The following is a 10,819-nucleotide window of genomic DNA, read 5'->3' as shown; positions in this document are numbered from 1 at the left end:
CAGGGGCGAGGAGCCGTGGAGGCCGGTAAGGCAGGATTGTTTTGTGTGTCCAGGGACTCCTTGCGGAGAGGGAGTGCTTTGTGTGGGAAGCGAGGAGAACGCCGATTCCTGACAGTGTTGAGCCCCCCCAGTCCTACAGCATCGCTTAGAAGAATGAGTAAACAAGTTAATTATCTTTCAAGGATAATTTTTTTTTAATTTTGATTGATATTGAAGAAGAAAACATAATTTATCCCATTACTCCACAGATTATATAGCCTTACCGTGGAGACCGGTAAGGCAGGATTATTTTGTGTGTCCAGGGACTCCTTGCGGAGAGGGAGTGCTTTGTGTGGGAAGCGAGGAGAACACCGATTCCTGACAGTACCCCCCTCTTCAAGTGGAAAGAAATGGAACATCTTCGAGAACCTGTCCACGACCACCAAGATAGTGTTCATTCCTCTGGACCTGGGCAACTCCATGATGAAGTCCATAGAAATGTGGGACCAGGGGCGGTCGGGAACTGGAAGGGGTAACAGAAAACCCTGAGGCTTTTGACGGAGAGTCTTGCTTTGAGCGCACGTGGGGCATGCGCGGGTAAATTCTAGAATATCTTGAGACATCCTTGGCCACCAGAAATTCCGATGAATGAGATCAGTAGTCTTCTTAAAACCTGGATGACCTCCAGATTTAGAGTGACCCCAAGACAGGACTTCTGGAACAAATTTGGATGGTACAAAGAGTTTGTTGTCGGGAACGACCAAGTCCTTGGGAATGCGTCTCTGGGAGTGCAAAATCTTGTCAAGATTCTTGAAAGTAGACGTGGCGAGAATCCTCTCATGTGGAAGGATAGTCTCCTAACGATTCCTCTGGCCTCTCCTCAGAAGAATGTATTCGGGAGAGTGCGTCTGCCTTTACGTTCTTGGTCCCGGGGATATAGGACAGGTGAAAATTGAATCGAGAAAAAAACAGAGCCCAACGAGCCTGTCGTGGACCAAGGCGTCGAGCATTCTCTATGTAAAGAAGGTTCTTGTGGTCCGTGAGAATAGTAAACGGCTCTTTCGACCCCTCCAGCAGGTGTCTCCACTCTTGAAGAGCCATCTTCACGGCAAGAAGTTCCCTGTTACCCACGTCATAGTTCCTCTTGGCAGACGAGAATTTCTTGGAAAAATATGCACAGGGATGTAACTTATCTTGGGACGTTGGTCTCTGAGACAGAACGGCACCAGCGCCGCTATCAGAAGCGTCGACCTCCAGTACAAAGGGAAGTTCAATGTCGGGATGACGGAGAATAGGTGCGGATATAAAGGCTTCCTTGAGTGTCTCGAAGGCGGAGATGGCCTCGGATGACCAAGCAGAAGGATCAGCTCCTTTTTTGGGAGCGCAGTAAGGGTTGCCACAATGGTGGAAAAACTCAGTATAAACTTACGATAATAATTAGCGAAGCCTAAAAAACGTTGTATGGCCTTGAGAGAATTGGGTCTTGGCCATTCAGTGACCGCTTGAAGTTTACCGGAGTCCATCATAAACCCCTCATCTGAAATGATATACCCCAGGAACGGAGTAGAAGTCGTATGAAAGGTGCACTTCTCCAGCTTAGTGTATAAATAGTGTTCACGGAGACGGGAAAGGACGTAGGAGGTGTGGCGTATATGGTCCTGGAGATCTTTGGAAAAAATCAGGATATCATCCAAGTATACAATAACAAAAATATTGAGTACCTTACGAAAGACGTCGTTGATGAAATCCTGGAAGACAGCGGGAGCATTACATAAGCCGAAAGGCATTACCAGATATTCGTAGTGTCCACTACGTCTGTTGAAGGCCGTCTTCCATTCATCCCCCTTCCTGATGCGCACCTGGTTATAGGCACCACGTAGATCCAACTTGGAAAAAATCTTGGCCCCCTGTAATTTATCGAACAGTGCGGTAATAAGGGGAAGGGGGTAACGATCTTTAATAGTGATGTGGTTTAAACCCCTGTAGTCTATGCAAGGCCTCAACGACCCATCCTTTTTCTTGACGAAGAAAAACCCAGCCCCTGCTGTGGAATTGGAGTGACGAATAAAGCCTTTCTTGAGATTCTCCTGGATATATTCATCCATAGCGTGAGATTCTGGTAACGACAAGGGGTAGGTCTTGGTCTTGGGTAGGGAGTAACCAGGAACTAGATCGATTGGACAATCGTAAGTCCTGTCTAGCGGCAAGAGGTCTGACTGTACCTTATTGACAACGTCCCGGAATTGATGGTAAACGGAAGGTAGAATAACTTCGGGAACAGAGGTATTGGCCAGCAGTTGATGAGTCTCGCCTGACCTCGGCCTCCAGGAAATGGGAGCGGAGGAAGTCCAGTCAATGAGAGGATTGTTAAGCTGTAGCCAAGGAAGACCAAGGGTGATGGGTATCCCAGGAGCGTGAATGGCATCGAGAACTAAGGTCTCCTTGTGTAGATGTGAAGACAGAAGCAAGGGAGCCGTCTCTAAGGAGATGTGGGCCGGGGTAAGAGGACGTCCATCGATACCAACGAGTGCAATGGGAACCTTCTTTCTCACTAGTGGTATGCGGTTAACCCTGGCAAATTCTAGATCCACGAAGTTTCCTCCAGCTCCTGAGTCAATGAAAGCGGCGGTAGAAGTCTTGAACTTATCGCCTGAAAGGAAGACTGGAAATGTAAGTTTCTTAGGGAGTTCACCTTTAAGAAGGGGATGTGGAGACATTACACCCAGAGAGAGCCACTCTGTACTCACTGGGTGTTCCTGTTTCCCGGACACAATGGACACTCCCGAACCCCATGTTCCATGGATCCGCAGTAGAAACACAATCCCCCGGCGTGGCGGAACTGCCATATCGGTGTGCGGATGCGTTGTACCCCCAATTGCATTGGCTCTGGCAACTCCAGTGCAGGACGAAGAGGTGTGGTAGTACTTGGGGGAGCAGGAGTGCTGCTGAGAGTACTGGGGAACGGAACTTGAAAGTTATGGAAGCGAGTGCGCTGACGCTCTGAGCGGCGTACCTGGATGCGTTGATCCACTCGGATGGCCAAATCAATCAGGACCTCCAGTTGATCCAGCCTGGATTGGCGAGAGAGTTCGTCCTTGATGGGATCTGCCAGGCCTTGCCAGAATATGGAGACGAGAGCCTCTTGTCTCCAGTTAGTCTCGGCTGCTAGAGTCTGGAATTCCACAGCATACTGCGTCACCGTTCGCCGTCCCTGCGTGATCTGGAGGAGAGAAACAGATGCCATCTCCCGACGAGCGGGGGAATCGAATACCCGTTGAAACTCGGCTTTAAATGCTGGGTAATCTTGGGTAAGGTTAGAACGTCGCTCCCAAACCGGGGGAGCCCAAGCCAGGGCGCTGCCAGTGAGGAGGATATAAATGTAGGCTACTTTCTTGCGATCAGTATTGTAGAGATGGGGGGCCATTTCAAACTGCACCTCACACTGGTTTAGGAAACCCCTACAATCTTGCGGTTCACCTGCATAAGGCTTGGGAGGAGGAATCCTTACATCTGAGCTGCTAACTGTGCTTGCGGAGTGGGGGCTTACATCTTGCGGGGTCGCGGTCGGTACCCTGTCTGAGAATACTGCGACCTGGCGTGTAAGTGCCACAATTTGATCCGCCATGGCCTGGTTATGCTGAAGCAGATTAGAGAGAAACTGCTGTAGTTCGGTCTGGTCTGCGTCTTGTGGGCTCGACATAATGTTACGCCGGTGCTGCCCGCAGACCAGACCCGTCCCCTGTGCTGTGCTGAGGTGGGACGTAGGGATACACGCACCCGCAGCAAAGGGAGCGTGTCCGGAGTGTGGTGTTATTGTTGCCAGGCCAGGTATAGTAGTGAAGACAGTACTTGCCGGTACCGGTAGTAGAGAAGGAGTAGTTATTGCCGTTGCCAAGGTCAGGGATGCCAGAAGTCACGAAGTCCAAGTAGAGCCAAAGTCGAGAGCCAGAGGGGGTAGTCATCCAATCCGCGTCAATACCTGAGGAGTCACTGAGAGAATAGTCAAATGCTTCCATACAGAACTATGTCGAGTGACGAGTGATGGGAAGTACAGGCATAATAAAGCTGGGCAGGCCAATGGGAAAAGGAGGCAGGCTTGGAGGACTGCAAGGAGTCCTCCCTGATAGGAGGGAGGTGTTACAGTCCAGCTGAGTGTAATCATTGCTTTGCCTTGAACTGTGTGCTGCTTGGGGGCGACGCCTCGCTGCAGGAGCAGTGGTTAAAAGTGCTCTGTTAGGCATGTGCTCTGTAAGCTGGGAATGCATGCACATAACGTCTGGGGCTGGCGTGCGTGTAGGTGTGCGTGCAGGAGGGCGTGGGCGCGCCCGGCGCTGAGCAGAGGAATCGCTGAGGGGAGTGATCCCGTGACGGCGGCAGGGGCGAGGAGCCGTGGAGGCCGGTAAGGCAGGATTGTTTTGTGTGTCCAGGGACTCCTTGCGGAGAGGGAGTGCTTTGTGTGGGAAGCGAGGAGAACGCCGATTCCTGACAGTGTTGAGCCCCCCCAGTCCTACAGCATCGCTTAGAAGAATGAGTAAACAAGTTAATTATCTTTCAAGGATAATTTTTTTTACATTTTGACTGATATTGAAGAAGAAAACATAATTTATCTCATTACTCCACAGATTATATATTTTCCCATGATTTTGCAAAGTTTGGTTCTTCTTTTCTGGTCTACATCTGATCATAATGTTATATGTTATACATAAGTATAGAAAAGGTATGTAAAATTGTGTTGTTTACCTTTAGAATCAGGTTTTTTTATGCACACGTAATGCTTAATTTAAGGATATTGCCATATTTCACAATGACACATCTTGGATATCTGAGAAATATTGGTGTTTATTATTTATGAAAAGAAAATCAGCTATTCTGCAGATTCTAACTTGGTTCCAATTCATTAGGTTTCCGTTAGACATGTCTGGGGGGAGTTCTGATTGACCCATGATAGGAGTGAGGGGGGAGGAAAAGTACTTTGTTTTTTGTTTATAGAAACTGAATCTCATGTGTGTACCTGGCCTTTGTATTTTGTCTATCTAGCACAGTGGCTTCCAAACTTTTATTTGGTTAGGGAACCCTATAATTATATAGTGTGAAAAACTGCTGAACCCCAACCTTCTCTAATAGTGCGTCTGAGATCAGATGCATTGTAAGGAGCCCCAACCCTCTCTAATAGCGTGTCTGAGATCCGATGTATAGTAATGAACCCCAAACCTCTCTAATAGCACGTCTGAGATCTGATGCATAGTAAGGAACCCCAACCCTCTCTAATAGCGCGTATGAGATCAGATGCATTGTAAGGAACCCCAACCCTCTCTAATAGCACGTCTGAGATCTGATGCATAGTAATGAACCCCAACCCTCTCTAATAGCACGTCTGAGATCTGATGCAGTAAGGAACCCCAACCCTCTCTAATAGCACGTCTGAGATCAGATGCATTTTAAGGAACCCCAACCCTCTCTAATAGGGCGTTCAAGATCAGATGCATTGTAAGGGACCCCAACCCTCTCTAATAGCGCGTCTGAGATCAGATGCATTGTACGGAGCCCCAGCCCTCTCTAATAGCGTTTCTGATCAGATACATTGTAAATTTGTATGTAATTGGTACAATTTTTAGATGATCTGAACATTGAACAGAAACTTTTAGGGACACCCGGGGATCCCAAGGGTTGACCCTGTTGACAAACACGGATCTAGTACAATGTATCTACATCTATAGCGGCACAGAGTTATTTCTCCATGTGAACCCACCGTTTTTTATTTCTTTGTGAATGCGAGTCTAACAAGCTGGTGATTTGGGGCTGGTAATCAATACATTGTGAAATCAAACCTATCCAGTTTTTTTCTGCTGGTTTAATGATTCTGGGCTTCTTATTCTCCCAGATTTAATATTGGAGATTTTTTGGAAGAAATTAGGTAAATAGTTTAGTAGGAATTGTTTGATAAGATAAGAACCCCCTTGACCCCCCTTATCTGCCCGCTTTCCTATCCGCTGTAAAATCTCTCACCCTATTTGACGCGGGGCTTTCTTTAGTACTTAGTATTTAGCCATATTTCCATCCCAAACGTTTGGATTCCCTTATTGTATTAGCCCAGACCTTTTCTGAATGGAGAAGAAAATCTGGAATTTTACTCTTTTTTTGCTCTTCTTACAGTACTTTTGCTTGGTCCACCATTTCTATATTGTATTTTCAAGGCTCTTAAATTGACCGGCAGGACGAATCAGTTTGGGGGTATTTCTGTGGATGTGCTGTTTCTAAAATATACATCAAGGGTACGACTCATTTTCGCTTTTATTGTTATATCTTTTAGTAAAGTTTCATTATTTAACCTCCATGACTATGGGAAGAGGGGAATCCTTTAGGACAGCGGTGCGCAAACTGGGGGGCGTGGGATTTTTTTTGGGGGGGCCGGCGGTTGCAGAGGTCCTGCGCTCTTCCCCGAGGCATTTCAATTAAATGCCGGGGGACCACGCAAGGCCTCTGCAACCTCAACTAACCGGGATTCAGACGACTTTTTGTCACGTCGCCATGACAACGCGGCAAAAAATGACGCTGTGGGGTCATGTGACATGACGCATCGTCATGGTAATGCGCGTCAAATGACGCTGTGGGTCACGTGACCCGCGCCTTCATTTGACGTGGGGTCACAGGAGAGGAGGGGGGGTGGGAGTGCTGGGGCCAGCACTCCAAAACTTTGCAGCTCCAAAACTTTGCGCACCCCTGACCTAGGACAGACCACACACCATATTCTGTTTCCTACGGTCTCTTCTGTTATTATATCCTCATTATGTGATTCTGTAAAGAACTCGTCTATTCTGGTATAAACATCGCCGGATACGAATATCTACTTATTTCTTTAAATGCTCTCCATGTATCTAAGAATTAATAGGAATTCAATATTTTGTTAATGGCCTTAATTTGATGAGATTTCAGTGCCAGTTTCCCCATTGAGGTATAAATTGTTGAGTTTAACAATATGTTGAAATGCCCCATCCCAAGATTCATATTCCTTTTTTGAATAAATCTGTTGAATTGTTTATTTCATGCTGCTACGATGCGGTTCTGTAATACAGGAGAGATCATTAAAGATTTGAAGTTATGTGCCTTCTATTCTAATATTTTCCATATTTCTTATTTTCAACATAAATGTGACTGTCAGTAAAGTGATGTAATATTACAATATGTTGTAATGACAGCTCTCTGTGGCTCAGAGGGGACGGATTTAACAAACAATGAGGTCTGTCTAATTTAATTCCATGTACCGGGAGGTCCTCAGTGATGGTGTAAAGCCGCTTCTGCAGGTAAGACGCGATATTTAAGTAATAATCCCAGAAGAACAGGGCATTACTGGGCAATAATGCCCTGGCTGGAAGAGTTGAAGGCCCCAGGCGAAGCCGAGGAACTTTAACCCAGCCAGGGCATTATTGGCCAGTAATGACCTGTTCTGAGGGGATTATTACTATTATAGGCTAAACGTAGATTTTTTTCATAAATAATAGACACTTTTGTATAGTTATATAGATTTTTATATTAAAATAAAATGGTAAATACATGAAACCACCTCTATATACTCTTACACTGCAGATATCAATATCCACACACTGCCGCCCCCCCTCTGTGTACACACACACACAAACACAACACAGCACCTCAACACACAACACACACACACAAACTGCTGCTACACACACACACAACAGCACACCACACACAACACAGCACCTCTCCACACACAGCAGCTCTACACACACAAGCACACACACACACACACACACACACACACACACACACACACACACACACACACACACACACACACACACACACACACACACACACACACACACACACACACACACACAACACAACAGCTCTACACACACACACACACACAGCAGCTTCACACACACACACACACACACACACACACACACACACACACACACACACACACACACACACACACACACACACACACACACACACACACACACACACACACACACACACACACACACACACACCACAGCAACTCTACACACACATACACAACACAGTAGCTCTACACACTCACACACACACACACACACACAACACAGCAGCTCTACACACACACAAACACAGCAGCTCTACACACACACACACACACACACACACACACACACACACACACACACACACACACACACACACACACACACACACACACACACACACACAGCAGCTCTACACACACAACAAAGCAGCTCTACACAAACAAACTTTGCTGCTACACACACGATACACCCATAAACAATGCTACTGACAAACACACACAGCAGCTCTATACACACACACATCAGCTCTACACACACAACACAGCCGCTCTACACACAACAAAGCTGCTCTACACACACAAACTGCTAACACACACACCGCTGCTGCTACACCCATAAACACTGCTACTGACACCCACACACACAAACACACACACACACAATCAAAAATGCAGCCACTTACTAAACTTTGCAGACCCCCCCCAATTCAACTGAATCTGCTCAGAAAATCTCAGTCAGCTCGAGAGGGGGAGGAGTCAAACCGTGGCTGATACTTTCTGACCAATCCCCTGCCCTGTCTCAGAGCTGTTTCTTCATTCTGACCAATCCCTGCCCTGTTTCCGAGCTGTTACTTCATTCTGACCAATCCCCTGCCTTGTCTCAGAGCTGTTACTTCATTCTGACCAATCCCTGCCCTGTCTCAGAGCTGTTACTTCATTCTGACCAATCCCCTGCCCTGTCTCAGAGCGGTTACTTCATTCTGACCAATCCCTGCCCTGTCTCAGAGCTGTTACTTCATTCTGACCAATCCCCTGCCCTGTCTTAAGCTGTTCTGAAAGCTGATTGGCTAGAAATAAACATTGAATATTACACATTGCAAGCTGCTAAAATTCCGGGCATTATCCAATCAGAGAGCAGGGTTTTCAATAATGCCCGGAATTTTACTGCTTTAGCCTATAATTAGCAATATAACCGGCTCGGGAATTCCAGAGTTATTTATTTATTACCTCTCTGTTGTCCAGATTTCCTGCATTATACCACACATCTTGGATATGTTTATCCTGCTCCTATCTTGTGCTTTGTAAGGTTCCCAGTAGTTTCACCCATGAGTCTTGCTCTTTCTCTAGCGCAGCTCCTCTGCTCCTCGCATGCTGCTTAGTCCGCCACTAGTCGCTGAGGTTCTATTTCATTTCTGAGAATGGGTTAACAAAACACAGAACCCCAGCAAGCTCTTTTTGGGAACCCCTGAGCCCCCACAAAATATATATGTATATGTGTCAAAATGGAGTGCTATTGAGCGTGGCATATGTATAGAACAGACGACAGAGAAGCCCAATGCTACATCCAACATGACAGAAATACACAGTAAAATACTTATATATTCTCTTGAAATAGGGTCATTTGGTTTAACCCTTTGGCCAAAGCGTTGTAAGCTTGCGAACCACGTCAAGGCAGACACCTGTTCGCAAGTCCTAACACTACCAGATAAAATACTAATATACCTCTATTAGGATTAATGAGAATTTTATCTCATTTCTGTCAGATAATGAACGTGCCGAGGCAAGGGAGGAATCCGAGCAGAGATGGGTGAATTGTTTTGGCGGCTTTGGATCCCTTTCGGATCGGCTGTTTCCTTTTGGTACGCAGATTTCCGTGAATCAGTCTCAAAAAGGGAGGTTCGTCTTTTTATCACCGACAATCCAATCCGCGGATTCAGAAAACCACTGGTGGATTTAACAATCCAATCAGCAGATTCAGTAATCCACTGGTGGATTTAACAATCCGTGCGAGGATTGCTCAATCCGCGGATTGAATTGTTAAATCCACCAGCGGAATTGTAGCCAATGGAACAATCCGCTGGCAGATTTTGAATGGAAAGTTCTTGAAATTCCGCAAAACTAAATTTTAACAGTTTCGCCCGTCTCTAAATCCAAGCACTTATCTTAAGCAGCCATCTTGCATGCAGCCAGTCACACAAACACTGTTAACACCTTTTATTAGCTGCATACCTCTTTACTTATAACAATCCTTGTTCTTCCTCAAGGCAAAATCTTTTCACCATTTCAAGGACATCTCAGTGAGGTTCACGTATCCAGCTGCTATTTCCAAAGCCTTCAAGGTGTTAAATTTATCTTGGCATAGACACATAGGAATTTGCTTTTGAACTTTGTGTCAAGCTAATATCCCATCGGTGAATTCAGATGGTGACCCTGATGTGGCAGTGAACACGTTTAGGAATACAGCTGAATTTTAATTAACATTCCCTCTCCTGGAAACAGTCCTTCACCACTGTTTTCAATGCATTTTTATAATTAGAAAGGCAGAAGGCTGCAAAATTAGGACAAATGAATTGTTCTTGGTAAAGTCTTGACCTCAATGCAGCTGATGCAAGTTGTCTCTAAGCTTACGGTACACAAATATGAAACCATATTTAAAACGTTGTTTAAAAAGAAAGGGGAAAAAGCAAGATTTTTAAATGATTGCATTGCGTTATTTTGTTTTTGTAATATAACAGAAAAACAAACATTTAGTTACTCCTATTTAACCTCTTATACATATAAAAGCAAATATGTTTGATCCCTCAAATGCCTTTACAGAAGTTTACGGGCAATGAATGGCTTAAGATAACGAATGATAATGGAATCTACAACAGCAGAGTTTTAGTTATTTGTATTTATTTATAAAATGTGTTACCAGGAAGTTATACAGTGAGAGTTGCCTCTCGGTTTCACGCATGTCCTGGGCACAGAGTTATGATGACAGATACATGGTTACAAATATACGGTTACATTAGGTGAACAGGG

Source organism: Ascaphus truei, chromosome 9 (genome assembly GCF_040206685.1).
Source record: "Ascaphus truei isolate aAscTru1 chromosome 9, aAscTru1.hap1, whole genome shotgun sequence".
NCBI classification, from domain to species: Eukaryota; Metazoa; Chordata; class Amphibia; order Anura; family Ascaphidae; genus Ascaphus; species Ascaphus truei.
Note: the sequence above shows the minus strand (reverse complement) of the source record.